Source organism: Oncorhynchus kisutch, linkage group LG12, assembly GCF_002021735.2.
Source record: "Oncorhynchus kisutch isolate 150728-3 linkage group LG12, Okis_V2, whole genome shotgun sequence".
Lineage (NCBI taxonomy): Eukaryota > Metazoa > Chordata > Actinopteri > Salmoniformes > Salmonidae > Oncorhynchus > Oncorhynchus kisutch.
Genome location: NC_034185.2, coordinates 9,540,918 through 9,558,417, shown reverse-complemented (window position 1 = coordinate 9,558,417; position 17,500 = coordinate 9,540,918). Strand labels below are relative to the sequence as shown.

The following is a 17,500-nucleotide window of genomic DNA, read 5'->3' as shown; positions in this document are numbered from 1 at the left end:
CCTTTCTGTTGGAATTATCTCCTCTGCAATTTGGTACATTTATCATCTCCGAGTAGAGCAGAACAGACTAGAGAACACCACCTTTCTGTTGGAATTATCTCCTCTGCAATTTGGTACATTTATCATCTCCGAGTAGAGCAGAACAGACTAGAGAACACCACCTTTCTGTTGGAATTATCTCCTCTGCAATTTGGTACATTTATCATCTCCGAGTAGAGCAGAACAGACTAGAGAACACCACCTTTCTGTTGGAATTATCTCCTCTGCAATTTGGTACATTTATCATCTCCGAGTAGAGCAGAACAGACTAGAGAACACCACCTTTCTGTTGGAATTATCTCCTCTGCAATTTGGTACATTTATCATCTCCGAGTAGAGCAGAACAGACTAGAGAACACCACCTTTCTGTTGGAATTATCTCCTCTGCAATTTGGTACATTTATCATCTCCGAGTAGAGCAGAACAGACTAGAGAACACCACCTTTATGTTGGAATTATCTCCTCTGCAATTTGGTACATTTATCATCTCCGAGTAGAGCAGAACAGACTAGAGAACACCACCTTTCTGTTGGAATTATCTCCTCTGCAATTTGGTACATTTATCATCTCCGAGTAGAGCAGAACAGACTAGAGAACACCACCTTTCTGTTGGAATTATCTCCTCTGCAATTTGGTACATTTATCATCTCCGAGTAGAGCAGAACAGACTAGAGAACACCACCTTTCTGTTGGAATTATCTCCTCTGCAATTTGGTACATTTATCATCTCCGAGTAGAGCAGAACAGACTAGAGAACACCACCTTTCTGTTGGAATTATCTCCTCTGCAATTTGGTACATTTATCATCTCCGAGTAGAGCAGAACAGACTAGAGAACACCACCTTTCTGTTGGAATTATCTCCTCTGCAATTTGGTACATTTATCATCTCCGAGTAGAGCAGAACAGACTAGAGAACACCACCTTTCTGTTGGAATTATCTCCTCTGCAATTTGGTACATTTATCATCTCCGAGTAGAGCAGAACAGACTAGAGAACACCACCTTTCTGTTGGAATTATCTCCTCTGCAATTTGGTACATTTATCATCTCCGAGTAGAGCAGAACAGACTAGAGAACACCACCTTTCTGTTGGAATGATCTCCTCTGCAATTTGGTACATTTATCATCTCCGAGTAGAGCAGAACAGACTAGAGAACACCACCTTTCTGTTGGAATTATCTCCTCTGCAATTTGGTACATTTATCATCTCCGAGTAGAGCAGAACAGACTAGAGAACACCACCTTTCTGTTGGAATTATCTCCTCTGCAATTTGGTACATTTATCATCTCCGAGTAGAGCAGAACAGACTAGAGAACACCACCTTTCTGTTGGAATTATCTCCTCTGCAATTTGGTACATTTATCATCTCCGAGTAGAGCAGAACAGACTAGAGAACACCACCTTTCTGTTGGAATTATCTCCTCTGCAATTTGGTACATTTATCATCTCCGAGTAGAGCAGAACAGACTAGAGAACACCACCTTTCTGTTGGAATTATCTCCTCTGCAATTTGGTACATTTATCATCTCCGAGTAGAGCAGAACAGACTAGAGAACACCACCTTTCTGTTGGAATTATCTCCTCTGCAATTTGGTACATTTATCATCTCCGAGTAGAGCAGAACAGACTAGAGAACACCACCTTTCTGTTGGAATTATCTCCTCTGCAATTTGGTACATTTATCATCTCCGAGTAGAGCAGAACAGACTAGAGAACACCACCTTTCTGTTGGAATTATCTCCTCTGCAATTTGGTACATTTATCATCTCCGAGTAGAGCAGAACAGACTAGAGAACACCACCTTTCTGTTGGAATTATCTCCTCTGCAATTTGGTACATTTATCATCTCCGAGTAGAGCAGAACAGACTAGAGAACACCACCTTTCTGTTGGAATTATCTCCTCTGCAATTTGGTACATTTATCATCTCCGAGTAGAGCAGAACAGACTAGAGAACACCACCTTTCTGTTGGAATTATCTCCTCTGCAATTTGGTACATTTATCATCTCCGAGTAGAGCAGAACAGACTAGAGAACACCACCTTTCTGTTGGAATTATCTCCTCTGCAATTTGGTACATTTATCATCTCCGAGTAGAGCAGAACAGACTAGAGAACACCACCTTTCTGTTGGAATTATCTCCTCTGCAATTTGGTACCATCTTTTATTGTCAGCTGAAGCCAGATATACACACACACTCACACACACACACACACGCACACTCACACACGCACAGACACACCCATGCACACACACACGCAAACACACACACGCACGCACAAACACACGCACTCATTCACTCATTCACTTCCTGGGGTTTATTATGGATCCTCATTAGTTCCTGTCAAGGCAGCAGCTACTCTTCCTGGGGTTTATTATGGATCCCCATTAGTTCCTGTCAAGGAAGCAGCTACACTTCCTGGGGTTTATTATGGATCCCCATTCGTTCCTGTCAAGGCAGCAGCTACTCTTACTGGGGTTTATTATGGATCCTCATTAGTTCCTGTCAAGGCAGCAGCTACTCTTCCTGGGGTTTATTATGGATCCTCATTAGTTCCTGTCAAGTAGGCAGCTACTCTTCCTGGGGTATATTATGTATCCCCATTAGTTCCTGTGAAGGCAGCAGCTACTCTTCCTGGGGTTTATTATGGATCCTCATTAGTTCCTGTCAAGTAGGCAGCTACTCTTCCTGGGGTATATTATGTATCCCCATTAGTTCCTGTGAAGGCAGCAGCTACTCTTCCTGGGGTTTATTATGGATCCTCATTAGTTCCTGTCAAGTAGGCAGCTACTCTTCCTGGGGTATATTATGTATCCCCATTAGTTCCTGTGAAGGCAGCAGCTACTCTTCCTGGGGTTTATTATGGATCCTCATTAGTTCCTGTCAAGTAGGCAGCTACTCTTCCTGGGGTATATTATGTATCCCCATTAGTTCCTGTGAAGGCAGCAGCTACTCTTCCTGGGGTTTATTATGGATCAAATCAGATTTATTTATATAGCCCTTCGTACATCAGCTGATATCTCAAAGTGCTGTACAGAAACCCAGCCTAAAACCCCAAACAGCAAGCAATGCAGGTGTAGAAGCACGGTGGCTAGGAAAAACTCCCTAGAAAGGCCAATACCTAGGAAGAAACCTAGAGAGGAACCAGGCTATGTGGGGTGGCCAGTCCTCTTCTGGCTGTGCCGGGTGGAGATTATAACAGAACATGGCCAAGATGTTCAAATGTTCATAAATGACCAGCATGGTCGAATAATAATAAGGCAGAACAGTTGAAACTGGAGCAGCAGCACAGTCAGGTGGAAGTTGAAACTGGAGCAGCAGCATGGCCAGGTGGACTGGGGACAGCAAGGAGTCATCATGTCAGGTAGTCCTGGGGCATGGTCCTAGGGCTCAGGTCAGTTGAAACTGGAACAGCAGCATGGCCAGGTGGACTGGGGACAGCAAGGAGTCATCATGTCAGGTAGTCCTGGGGCATGGTCCTAGGGCTCAGGTCCTCCGAGAGAGAGAAAGAAAGAGAGAAGGAGAGAATTAGAGAACGCACACTTAGATTCACACAGGACACCGAATAGGACAGGAGAAGTACTCCAGATATAACAAACTGACCCCAGCCCCCCGACACATAAACTACTGCAGCATAAATACTGGAGGCTGAGACAGGAGGGGTCAGGAGACACTGTGGCCCCATCCGAGGACACCCCCGGACAGGGGGTGCTAATGGATCCCCATTAGTTCCTGTCAAGGCAGCAGCTACTCTTCCTGGGGTTTATTACGGATCTTCATTAGTTCCTGCCAAGGCAGCAGCTACTCTTCCTGGGGTTTATTATGGATCCCCATTAGTTCCTGTCAAGTCAGCAGCTACTCTTCCTGGGGTTTATTATGGTTCCTCATTAGTTTGTGTCAAGGCAGCAGCTACTCTTCCTGGGGTTTATTATGGATCCCCATTAGTTATACCAAGGCAGCAGCTACTCTTCCTGGGGTTTATTATGGATCCCCATTAGTTCTGCCAAGGCAGCAGCTACTCTTCCTTGGGTTTATTATGGATCCCCATTAGTTCCTGTCAAGGCAGCAGCTACTCTTCCTGGGGTTTATTATGGATCCCCATTAGTTCTGCCAAGTCAGCAGCTACTCTTCCTGGGGTTTATTATGGATCCCCATTAGTTCTGCCAAGGCAGCAGCTACTCTTCCTGGGGTTTATTATAGATCCCCATTAGTTCCTGTCAAGGCAGCAAGTATTCTTCCTGGGGTTTATTATGGATCCCCATTAGTTCCTGTCAAAGCAGCAGCTACAAGGCAGCTTGGATCTCTTCCTGGAGTCCAAACACATTAAGGCAATTACATCACACAAAACCCCCGAAATAAAACAGTATCATATAAAAATTAAATCAAATAGTATTTGTCACGTGCCGAATATCAAATCAAATCAAATCAAATCCATTTATATAGCCCTTCTTACATCAGCTGATATCTCAAAGTGCTGTACATAAACCCAGCCTAAAATCCCAAACAGCAAGCAATGCAGTTGTAGAAGCACGGTGGCTAGGAAAAACTCCCTAGAAAGGCCAAAACCTAGGAAGAAACCTAGAGAGGAACCAGGCTATGAGGGGTGGCCAGTCCTCTTCTGGCTGTGCCGGGTAGAGATTATAACAGAACATGGCCAAGATGTTCAAATGTTCATAAATGATCAGCAATGTCAAATAATAATTATCACAGTAGTTGTCGAGGGTGCAAAAAGTCAGCACCTCAGGAGTAAATGTCAGTTGGCTTTTCATAGCCGATCATTGAGAGTATCTCTACCGCTCCTGCTGTCTCTAGAGAGTTGAAAACAGCAGGTCTGGGACAGGTAGCTTGTCCGGTGAACAGGTCAGGGTTCCATAGCCGCCAGCAGAACAGTTGAAACTGGAGCAGCAGCACGGCCAGGTGGACTGGGGACAGCAAGGAGTCATCATGCCAGGTAGTCCTGAGGCATGGTATTAGGGCTCAGGTCCTCCGAGAGAGAAAAGAGAGAAAGAGAAAATTAGAGAGAGCATACTTAAGTTCACACAGGACACCGGATAAGACAGGAGAAATACTCCAGATATAACAGACTGACCCTAGCCCCCCAACACATAAACTACTGCAGCATAAATACTGGCGGCTGAGACAGGAGGGGTCAGGAGACACTGTAGCCGATGATACCCCTGAACAGGGCCAAACAGGAAGGATATAACCCCACCCACTTTGCCAAAGCACAGCCCCCACACCACTAGAGGGATATCTTCAACCACCAACTTACCATCCTGAGACAAGGCCGAGTATAGCCCACAAAGATCTCCGCCACGGCACAACCCAAGGGGGGGCGCCAACCCAGACAGGAAGACCAGTGACTCAACCCACTCAAGTGACGCACCCCTCCTAGGGACGGCATGGAAGAGCACCAGTAAGCCAGTGACTCAGCCCCTGTAATAGGGTTAGAGGCAGAGAATCCCAGTGGAAAGAGGGGAACCAGCCAGGCAGAGACAGCTAGGGCGGTTCGTTGCTCCAGAGCCTTTCCGTTCACCTTCACACTCCTTGGCCAGACTGCATTCAATCATAGGACCCACTGAAGAGATGAGTCTTCAGTAAAGACTTAAAGGTTGAGACCGAGTCTGCGTCTCTCACATGGGTAGGCCGACCATTCCATAAAATTGGAGCTCTGTAGGAGAAAGCCCTGCCTCAAGCTGTTTACTTAGAAATTCTAGGGACAATTAGTAGGCCTGCGTCTTGTGACCGTAGCGTATGTGTAGGTATGTCCCCATATCCGCTACGGTTCACAAATGTTGCTTTTGTTCGATTAATTCTGTCGATATATATCCAAAATGTCCATTTATTTGGCGCGTTTGATCCAGAAAAACTCTGGTTCCAACTTGCGCAACATGACTACAAAATATCTCAAGTTACCTGTAAACTTTGCCAAAACATTTCAAACTACTTTTATAATACAACTTTGGGTATTTTTTTACGTAAATAATCGATAATATTGAAGACGGGATGATCTGTGTTCAATACAAGAGGAAAACAAACTGTAGCTAGCTTTCTGGTCACGCGCCTCTATCTAACAGTACAGTTCAAGTGACACACGTTCAAGATGGCCGTACTTCTTCATTACACAAAGGAAAAAACCTCAACCAATTTCTAAAGACTGTTGACATCCAGTAGAAGCGATAGGAACTGCAAGAAGGTCCCTTAGAAATCTGGAATCCCAATAAAAAAAAAGATCTGAATGGTTTGTCCTCGGGGTTTCGCCTGCTAAATACGTTTTGATATACTCACAGACATGATTAAAACAGTTTTAGAAACTTCAGGGTGTTTTCTATTCAAATCTACTAATAATATGCATATCTTATCTTTTGGGGATGGGTAGCAGGCAGTTGGATTTGGGCATGCATTTCATCCGAACGTGAAAATACTGCCCCCTGTCACCAAGGAATGAATCCTTCCCACCCATTCTGAAACTAACTTCAGCTCTTTGTTAAGTGTTGCAGTCATTTCACTCGCTGTAGTAGCTGACGTGTATAGGGTTGAGTCATCCACATACATAGACACACCTGCTTTACTCATAGCTAGTGGCATGTCATTGGTAAAGATGTTATAAAGTAAGGGGCCTAGACAGCTGCCCTGGGGAATGCCTGATTCTATCTGGATTATGTTGGAGATGCTTCCATTAAAGAACAGACAGTGTTATGTTAGACAGGTAACTCTTATATCTACAATATAGCAGGGGGTGTAAAGCCATCACACATAAGTGGTTAGACATTCATACAGTAAAGTTTCAGACCTGTGGTCAAATAATATTCTTGATGGGCAAGAAGAATAGTCCCAAAACTTGAAGCCCCGCCCATCTGGCACTCCTGACCATAGAATTAGGAATTAGAATAGTTGAATGGACATGAACCTTCTTATGATGGTATAAAGGTCAGACATTTTGGTCAGATAGTTGGTCAACCATGGTTTGCCAATGCTGTGATAAGATATTGTGTAAAATAATGAATTTGGAGAATTTATCTACACTGTATGCGTGTTAGCTAGCTAGCCGGTCAGTTTTAGAGAAATTGATTCCATTAATTTGTCAAATTAACTGCCAATATGCCAACATTTCATTCAAACAGTGCATTCAATCCACATCCATACACTGGCTGAAATCAGTTGATGATAGGACTTTGAGAAGTTGTAAATGCAACAAGTACTGATATTGTATCATATAATAGCATTAAGGCTTAAAAGTATTTGAATAATTGTAAATAGTACATGAACACAGGTCTAAGTGGCTCCTCCGCTACATTTAGCAGATTCTCTCATTTAATTACAATTAGACTGGCCCGAGGTAATTACAATTAGACTGACCTGAATTTATTACAATTAGACTGGCCCAAGGCAATTACAAGTATACTGGCCTGAGGTAATTACAAATAGACTGGCCTGATGTAATTACAATCAGACTGTCCTGATGTAATTACAATTAGACTGGCCTGATGTAATTACAATTAGACTGGCCCGAGGTAATTACAGTTAGACTGGCCTGATGTAATTACAATTAGACTGTCCCGAGGATATTGCAATTAGACTGGCCCGAGGTAATTACAATTAGACTGGCCTGATGTAATTACAATTAGACTGACCTGAGGTAATTACAATTAGACTGGCCTGATGTAATTACAATTAGACTGACCTGATGTAATTACAATTAGACTGACCTGAGGTAATTACAATTAGACTGACCTGATGTAATTACAATTAGACTGACCTGAGGTAATTACAATTTGACTGGCCTGATGTAATTACAATTAGACTGACCTGATGTAATTACAATTAGACTGACCTGAGGTAATTACAATTAGACTGTCCTGAGGTAATTACAATTAGACTGGCCCGAGGTAATTACAATAAGACTGGCCCGAGGTAATTACAATTAGACTGTCCCGAGGATATTGCAATTAGACTGGCCTGATGTAATTACAATTAGACTGGCCTGAGGTAATTACAATTAGACTGGCCTGAGGTAATTACAATTAGACTGTCCCGAGGATATTGCAATTAGACTGGCCTGAGGTAATTACAATTAGACTGGCCTGAGGTAATTACAATTAGACTGGCCTGAGGTAATTACAGTTAGACTGACCTGAGGTAATTACAATTAGACTGTCCTGAGGTAATTACAATTAGACTGACCTGAGGTAATTACAATTAGACTGTCCTGAGGTAATTACAATTAGACTGTCCTGAGGTAATTACAATTAGACTGTCCTGAGGTAATTACAATTAGACTGTCCTGAGGTAATTACAATTAGACTGACCTGAGGTAATTACAATTAGACTGGCCTGAGGTAATTACAATTAGACTGTCCTGAGATAACCTAGCGAAATACACAGTGCAAATGTGTTGAAGTTTTATTTGAAAAATGCTGATTCATGTTAATGGGTTTGTTTGGAACTTCATTCTCCCATATTCAACTATTGTAGTCTACATTATCAGTAACACATTTGGTGGTGTATCGTGGTTGGATCATTTAAGTTTCCATTTGTTACACATTAATCTCAGCACCCAGAGGTAGTGTTTTAGCTGTCACAACAGACTATTGTTTGATAGACTGGCTACGCAGTGAATCATTTAAGTTTTTGTCAACCATTCTGTCAACAGTTGCAAATCGGTTTGTGCATCCAGACGTGGGCCATGCTAAATTGCCTCTCCTCTCTCCCTCAGGTTCGAGATGACAACAAGAGGCAGCACCCTTGCCTGGTGGATTTCACCAAGCTGCCTGAAACAGAGAGCAACTATAACCTGCAGATGTCTAGTGAAACTCTCAAGTGAGTAGCTAGGCTAAGATCGTAAACACGTATACATACTGTATCACATGACTCATTCCATCCAATTACACTGAAAAGAGTAGCCACCGATGACAACCAAACTGACCTCTCCGTATCTCCAATAAAATGATCTACCTCTTCCACACGCGGTGATTGATAGCCATGTTTGACTAAGAGGATGTTTCATACTTGGCTAAGTAATTGACAGATAGGCTATTTAATTGAGGCTGTTCGTACCAGGAAGTGTCTTTAGAAGGAGTGCCTGTGTGTTGACTCTGTGCATGGGGGGGGGGGGGGGGGGTGACTCACTGTTTAGGTGGATACTGGGGCTCTGAGCTGAGAGCTCCTCCAGGGCTCTTTAAATCAATACTCCCCTGGTTTTACTCACTCGGGAGATCTAACTCATTAAATGCAACTAGCTGCTTCAATATTTTCCTCATACAGCCCACACGCAGTTCATGTGAATCAGGATTTGGGGAATTCTTTACTAACTGAAAGGTACAGCTGCAGCACTGACATATAATCAATAGTAACATATGCGGCGACAGACAGAGAGTTTAAAGTTTGTTTGGGGGGGGGGGGAAGCAAATTTTCACCTTAAAAATACACCTTTATAATGAAGCGTTCCGTGCGTCATCGCATTTGTCAGACTTACATAAGAAGGCTTATTATTCATTATGTGATGAGTAGATTGGATCATCATAATTTAGATTTAAAAAATGAAAAAGCAATCACTATTCAGTAAAAACAAAAGGACATTACTGAGCGTGTAGTGGTGTAGAAAATGGCCTGTCGGCTATAGACGATATCAGATACGTTTCTGTCTGTCTTAGGACAATATGGCATATTCCACTTTATAAGACTGGAAACATTAGCAGAATCGTATTTAATAGCCAACAGACAACAATTACATGGGAGCTTAATCTGCTGATACTGACAAACCAAATGATTTGTATATACAGTGCATTCAGAAAGTATTCAGACCCCTTGACTTTTTACACATTTTTGTTACGTTACAGCCTTATTCTAAAATTGATTAAATACACTTTCCTCATATCCCATAATGACAAAGTGAAAACAGCTAATGATCACGCTTTCTGTTATACAGTAGTGGCCTATTTTGAATGATTGTGTAGTAGTAGGCAAATTAGACTATATAATTTTGTCATTTTAATTCAATTTACTTTAGGTGAAGCTTCTGAAAAAGTTACTGATGTTTTTTTGTTGTTGCAAATAGTTGTTTTTATTGTGTCACATCAAAGACATTACAATCAATAAAACAAATCATTTTTTCAAGTTACTGGTGAAACAATTACATAGTATATAAGTGGAATAGAATAGTGGCAGGTGTGGCCAGAGTATCCGTCTGCTAGGGTCCCCAAAAAATGGCTACATTTAGAAAAACATGATGGAAAAATATCCAATAAGTTTCAAGTTGTATTAGTCGTATGTACAGGATACACCTGTTATCCACTGTCCAATGAAATGCTTACTTACAGGTAACAAAGCTATAATAGTGAGGTTTTAACTCGTGTATTTCTGTCTCTTTCTCTCTGTGTGTCAGGACCCTGTTGGCACTGGGATGTCATGTGACACAGACTAACATTAATGCTGAGGAAGATCTGAAGAAAGTCAAACTGCCCAAGGAGTAAGTCATGTTGTTTCTACTAGTGGACCTATCTGTTGTAGCAGTAGGAGGTTGATTCTAAAACCCTGCATGGGGAGAAATGTACTCAGAGACTGTGACTTATTATTATTGAGATGACCCGTCAACAAAGCAATGTGAGAGAAATAATGATGAATTCGTTAGGAAATCAAGAGGGAGTCTTGTCTTGTGGTTTGAGACACTTCAACTACAGCTCTACAGCTCTAGAGTTCTACAGCTCTAGAGTTCTACAGCTCTAGAGTTCTACAGCTCTAGAGTTCTACAGCTCTAGAGTTCTACAGCTCTAGAGTTCTACAGCTCTACAGTTCTACAGTTCTACAGCTCTACAGCTCTACAGCGCTCTAGTTATACTGTTCTACAGCTCTACAGTTTTACAGCTCTACATCTCTACAGCGCTCTAGTTATACTGTTCTACAGTTCTACATCTCTACAGCTCTACATCTCTATAGCTCTACAGCTCTATAGGACTACAGCTCTACAGCTCTACAGCTCTCTAGTTCTACTGTTCTACAGTTCTACATCTCTACAGTTTTACAGCTCTACATCTCTACAGCTCTACAGCTCTCTAGTTCTACTGTTCTACAGTTCTACATCTCTACAGCTCTACAGCTCTCTAGTTCTACTGTTCTACAGCTCTACAGCTTTACAACTTGATATTTTCAGCTATGTGATGTGTAACAGGTATATGTATTGATATGTTCAGCTATGTGATGTCTAACGGGTACAAGCCAACGCCACTGCAGCTGTCTGAGGTGAAACTGACGGCTGGTCAGGAGGTCCTGGTTGATAAACTGGCGGAGAACGCTCACAACGTGTGGGCCAAGGACAGGGTCAAACAAGGATGGACCTACGGCATCCAGCAGGTGAACTGCTCCCTTTATCTGTCAAATCTTCAGTGAACAATCAATGCAATTAAGGCCAAAATACCAGGGCTGTTGTTCAAGTTTATTGGTCACGTGTGCTGATACAACAGGTGTAGACCTTATAGTGAAATGCTTACTTACAGGCTCTAATCGATAGTGTGAAAAAAAAGGTGTGTGTGTGTGTGTGTGCGTGTGTGTGCGTGTACGTGTCTGTGTGTGTGTGCGTGCGTGCGTGCGTGTGTGTGTAAGTAGAAATAAAACAACAGTAAAACGACATTTGAAAATAAGAGTAGCAAGGCTACATACAGACACCTGTTAGTCAGGCTTATTGAGGTAGTATGTACATGTAGGTATCGTTAAAGTAACTATGCATATATGATGAACAGAGAGTAACAGAAGCGTAAAGAGGGGTTGGTTGGCGGGTGGTGGGCGGTACACAATGCAGATAGCCTGGTTAGCCAATGTGCTGGAGCACTGGTTGGTCGGGCCAATTGAGGTAGTATGTACAGTGCCTTGCGAAAGTATTCGGCCCCCTTGAACTTTGCGACCTTTTGCCACATTTCAGGCTTCAAACATAAAGATATAAAACTGTATTTTTTTACGTTGAGGGATAGGTTGTTATTCTGGCACCACCCGGCCAGGTCTCTGACCTCCTCCCTATAGGCTGCCTCGTCGTTGTCGGTGATCAGCCTACCACTGTTGTGTCATCTGCAAACTTAATGATGGTGTTATGCATGACATAACGTGGAGTGCCTAGATGCAGCCCTTAGCCGTGGTATATTGGCCATATACCACAAGTCACTGAGGTGTCTTATTGTTATTATAAACTGGTTACCAATGTAATCAGAGCAGCAAAAATAAATGTTTTGTCATATCCGTGGTATATGGTCTGATACACCACGGCTGTCAGCCAATCAGCATTCAGGACTCCAACCACCCAGTTTATAAATAACATTATAAACCAATGTCTTTGTCCAATTCTTTAATCTACCAGACATTTTGGAGTGTGATAGGCATCCGATTAACGGATGAGCTTTGACTGCATAAATCTCATCCATTTATAAGTCATCGAACACACCATTCTTGACAGTACACAACATTATTTAACAAGACAAAACCAGTCTAGTGAAGCAGAGGGGTCTGATGCATGTTGTTATGTATCTCTGTAGGATGTGAAGAGCAGGCGTAACCCTCGCCTGGTGCCTTACGCTCTGCTAGACGAGAGAACCAAGAAGTCTAACAGAGACAGTCTGAGGGAGGCCATCAGGACCCTGGTGGGATACGGCTATGACATCGACCCCCCAGACCAAGAGTGTGAGGACATTAGCAATTTAATGGTCAAATAACTGTAGTACTGAACTGTACAGTGCTGTAGTAGCGATCTAATTGTCATTTTACACTGATGTTACATTGTCGGGGCTATCATTAAATACACTTTTCCAGTATCCTTCAACTAATTTATTAGTAAGCAAACAGGTACATGTCTCCCTTACCTCCCTTACCTCACCCATAATATCAGATAATATCTTGCCACTGCCCACCTCAATAGTTAGTGTTTGAGGATAGATTTTAATGGACTGCAATAGATATGGTCCTTGGAGACGGATTCAGTCAATCTTTCAGAGTACTAAGATATCTCTCTCGCTAGGCCCAAAGATGCCCTAGAGTTGTCATCGTTTTGGCATGGGATGAATATCTCCTCTGTGTCCCCAGCCTGTCATATCGTGGAGAGGCAGAGCATTGAGACGATCCGGTTCTTCCGCGTAGAGCAGACGTATGCAGTGAAGACAGGGAAGTGGTACTTTGAGTTTGAGGCCCTGACCGGAGGGGACATGAGGGTTGGCTGGGCTAGACCAGGCTGTAGGTCAGACTTTGACCTGGGAATGGACGACCAGGCCTACGTCTTCGATGGATACAAGGTAAACATTCAACTCTTTTTTATGTTTAAATCATGTTTTCAAAAAAATATATATATATATATTTTTTTCACTCTCTTTTGATACGGTTTGAAGTGTATTATCATGTACGTATCGGTCTAGCCTAACTACCCATCTACCTTACTAATTCTGCATTCAGCAATGTTATATTGTTGCCAAACAAGCCAACAACAAGTTGGCTAAATCAGAAAGAAATGGCATGCCATGACCCTAGACAAATGATTGTAGACTTGGTTGTACGCTTGATCAACTTTACGTTTCCCCGGGTGGTTATTAGATTAGGGTTAGTAATACATATTGTTTGTTCCCCCAGGGTCGTCGTATGCACATGGGTGCGCGTTTCTTCGGGCAGTCATGGAACAAAGGAGACGTGGTGGGCTGCATGATCAACATGGAGGACAAGTCTATGGTCTTCACCCTCAACGGAGAACTAATCATCACTAACAAGGGATCCGAGCTCTGCTTCGTCGACTTCGAGACAGAGGATGGTGAGTTTATCTTTATCCCTTCTCAGTCTCTTGTTGGAAGACTGTAGTCTGTAGTGGGTCCCGTGTGGCTCAGTTGGTAGAGATTGGCAATTTCGCATGAAATAGCCTCCATTTCTGAGAACAATTATAGACTGACGAGTTCCAGGAGAAAGTGCTTTGTTTCTGGCCATTTTGAGCCTGTAAACAAACCCACAAATGCTGATGCTCCAGATACTCAACTCTCTAAAGAAGGACAGTTTTATTGCTTCTTTAATCAGCTCAACAGTTTTCAGCTGTGCTAACATAATTGCAAAAGGGTTTTCCAATGATCAATTAGCCTTTTAAAATGATACACTTGGATTAGCTAACACAACGTGCCATTGGAAGACAGGAGTGATGGTTGCTGATAATGGGCCTCTGTACGCCTATGTAGATATTCCATAAAAAATCTGCCGTGTCCAGCTACAATAGTCATTCACAACATTAACAATATCTACACTGTATTTCTGAACAATTTGATGTTATTTTAATGGACAAAAAAATTTGCTTTTCATTCAAAAACAAGGACATTTCTAAGTGACCCCAAACGTTTGAACGGTAGTGAATGTACTCACTACTGTAAGTCCCCCTAGATAAGATAAGAGTGTCTGCTACAGTGTTTACGTCTCCTTTTCTCTCTAGGAAGATCGGAGGAGGTTCATCCTTCCTTAACTTGATGTACTGGTTTATACATACGGGACATTTGCTTTGCATCGTGTAATGCATTGCTATTTATTCAGATGTATTTATGTATTCAAGATGTGCTTCACCAGAAATGTCCTCTTCAGGTTTGGATCTCTTAGAGATCGGAGACGCAGAGCTGTAAACACATACAGCTAATGTCACGACAGATTTCCTCCTCTTCAGAGGAAGAGGAGGTGTAGCAAGGATCGGACCGATACGCAGCGTGGCAGGTGTCCATGGTTTTTAATAAGAAAACTCAACATGAACACAAATACAAGACAATAAAGTGAACTGGCAACGAAACAGTCCCGTGTGGCACAGACACAGGAAACAGTCCCGTGTGGCACAAACACAGGAAACAGTCCCGTGTGGCACAAACACTGACACAGGAAACAGTCCCGTGTGGCACAAACACTGACACAGGAAACAGTCCCGTGTGGCACAGACACAGGAAACAGTCCCGTGTGGCACAAACACAGGAAACAGTCCCGTGTGGCACAAACACTGACACAGGAAACAGTCCCGTGTGGCACAAACACAGACACAGGAAACAGTCCCGTGTGGCACAAACACAGACACAGGAAACAGTCCCGTGTGGCACAAACACAGACACAGGAAACAGTCCCGTGTGGCACAAACACTGACACAGGAAACAGTCCCGTGTGGCACAAACACTGACACAGGAAACAGTCCCGTGTGGCACAAACACAGACACAGGAAACAGTCCCGTGTGGCACAAACACTGACACAGGAAACAGTCCCGTGTGGCACAAACACAGACACAGGAAACAGTCCCGTGTGGCACAAACACTGACACAGGAAACAGTCCTGTGTGGCACAAACACAGACACAGGAAACAGTCCCGTGTGGCACAAACACTGACACAGGAAACAGTCCCGTGTGGCACAAACACAGACACAGGAAACAGTCCCATGTGGCACAAACACTGACACAGGAAACAGTCCCGTGTGGCACAGACACAGGAAACAGTCCCGTGTGGCACAGACACAGGAAACAGTCCCGTGTGGCACAGACACAGGAAACAGTCCCGTGTGGCACAAACACAGACAACAGTCCCATGTGACACAGACACAGGAAACAACTACCCACAAAACACCCAAAGAACATGGCTGCCTAAATATGGTTCCCAATCAGAGACAACGATAAACACCTGCCTCTAATTGAGAACCAATCTAGGCAACCATAGACTTACATAAACACCTAGACTAGAAAACACCCCATAAACATACAAAACCCCTAGACCAGACGAAACACATAAATCCCCCATGTCACACCCTGACCTAACCAAAATGATACAGCAAACAAAGATAACTAAAGGCCAGGGCGTGACAGCTAAACGTAAAGCAGCAAAGCATTGGGGAAATCAGTCGTTGAATTAGCCTGCAAATGAACCTGCTGTTGTTGGAAGACAAGCACAATCACTCAGTGTAAATCATATCGATTGTTGTGTTCCAAATGAAGCTGTTTCTCCAGTGTTCTAAGGGGAGTGCAGTGTAACTGAGTGCTTTGCAAATAATGAGTATTTTTGCACCCACTGGTGGATTGGAGTTAATTGCTTTTGGGTTGTGGTTTAAGACTAGTTCCTTTCCTGACTCATACGTTAAACTCTAACCTCTGACCTCTACCCTCTCCAGGCTTCATCCAGTGTGTTGTTTTGCCAAGTCCCAGAATGACCTTATAACTTCTAACCTCTGACCTCTACCCTCTCCAGGGTTCATCCAGTGTGTTGTTTTGCCAAGCCCCAGAATGACCTTATAACTTCTAACCTCTGACCTCTACCCTCTCCAGGCTTCATCCCAGTGTGTTGTCTGGCCCAGTCTGAGATTGGCCGTATGAACCTGGGGAAGGACGCCAGCACCTTTAAGTACTACACCATGTGTGGCCTGCAGGAGGGCTTTGAACCCTTCGCCGTCAACATGAACAGAGAGGTCACCATGTGGTTCAGCAAACGCCTGCCTACCTTCGTCAACATCCCCAAGGACCACAGCCACATCGAGGTACCGTTTTAGTATTAAGGGGCCTGGTTACCAGGGACCTAATGTTGAGCAATATCCACTAAAGCCTGACATCTTAAAGGAAATTGTTCCATTCCTGGTTCTGAGTGCTAATCATTCTCCTCTCCATCTGATTGTACTGGCCCCAGGTGACACGGATAGATGGGACAGTGGACAACCCTCCGTGCCTGAAGGTGACCCACAAGACGTTTGGGACCCAGCAGAGCAACAGTGACATGCTGTACTGCAGACTGAGCATGCCTGTAGAGCTCCACGCTCCTCATGTCAATCCTGCCGAGTCTCAGAAACTCAGGTCAGAAACAATGTAGAAACACTGAGGTAGAAACACACATATTGCTTTCAACCAAGGCTTTAGATATTCCATTTTCACTATTGGAAGACAATAAACATCAATGAATCAATCAATATAATAATATTTTATTAATTCACTTAATGTGAAGCGGAACATGATAAGTTACCACTGATCTTACCTGGTGATTTTGCAGTCAGCCTCCAAAAGAAGATGATTATGGCAGCATTACAACATACTATCACTCAGTGAGAGTGTTTGCTGGCCAGGACCCGTCGTCAGTGTGGGTTGGCTGGGTAACCCCTGACTACCATTACCATAGCAAACACTTCAGCCTCAACAAGACACGCACGGTTACCGTAACCCTGGGAGACGAGAGGGGACGAGTCCACGAGAGGCAAGTTCCAGGTTTTTGCTGACATTTATAACTGAAGTGTTGACGTCATTCATTCATTCATTCACATACTCACTAACTCACTCACTCACTCACTCACTCGATCACTCACATGGTCACTCTCCTGATCACTCATGATCATTCCCTCCCTCCCCTCCCTCCCTCCCTCCCTGTTTTAACTCTCTCTCTCTCTCTCTCTCTCTCTCTCTCCTCTCTCTCTCTCTCTCTCTTTCCCTCCCATCCCTCCCTCCCTGTTTTAACTCTC

At 43.4% G+C, this 17,500-nt stretch overlaps 1 pseudogene across 1 annotated transcript in view; it reads left to right on the top strand.

The window, feature by feature from the left end:
- Nucleotides 1-17,500, top strand: part of LOC109866445 (ryanodine receptor 3-like) — a 264,698-nt pseudogene that overhangs the window by 109,177 nt on the left and 138,021 nt on the right. The window contains exons 23-31 of the transcript XR_004212016.1: nucleotides 8,757-8,860; nucleotides 10,425-10,508; nucleotides 11,230-11,389; nucleotides 12,559-12,703; nucleotides 13,103-13,308; nucleotides 13,640-13,814; nucleotides 16,326-16,534; nucleotides 16,681-16,844; nucleotides 17,038-17,255. The product of XR_004212016.1 is annotated as a ryanodine receptor 3-like (transcript). The remainder of the gene's footprint in view (nucleotides 1-8,756; nucleotides 8,861-10,424; nucleotides 10,509-11,229; nucleotides 11,390-12,558; nucleotides 12,704-13,102; nucleotides 13,309-13,639; nucleotides 13,815-16,325; nucleotides 16,535-16,680; nucleotides 16,845-17,037; nucleotides 17,256-17,500) is intronic.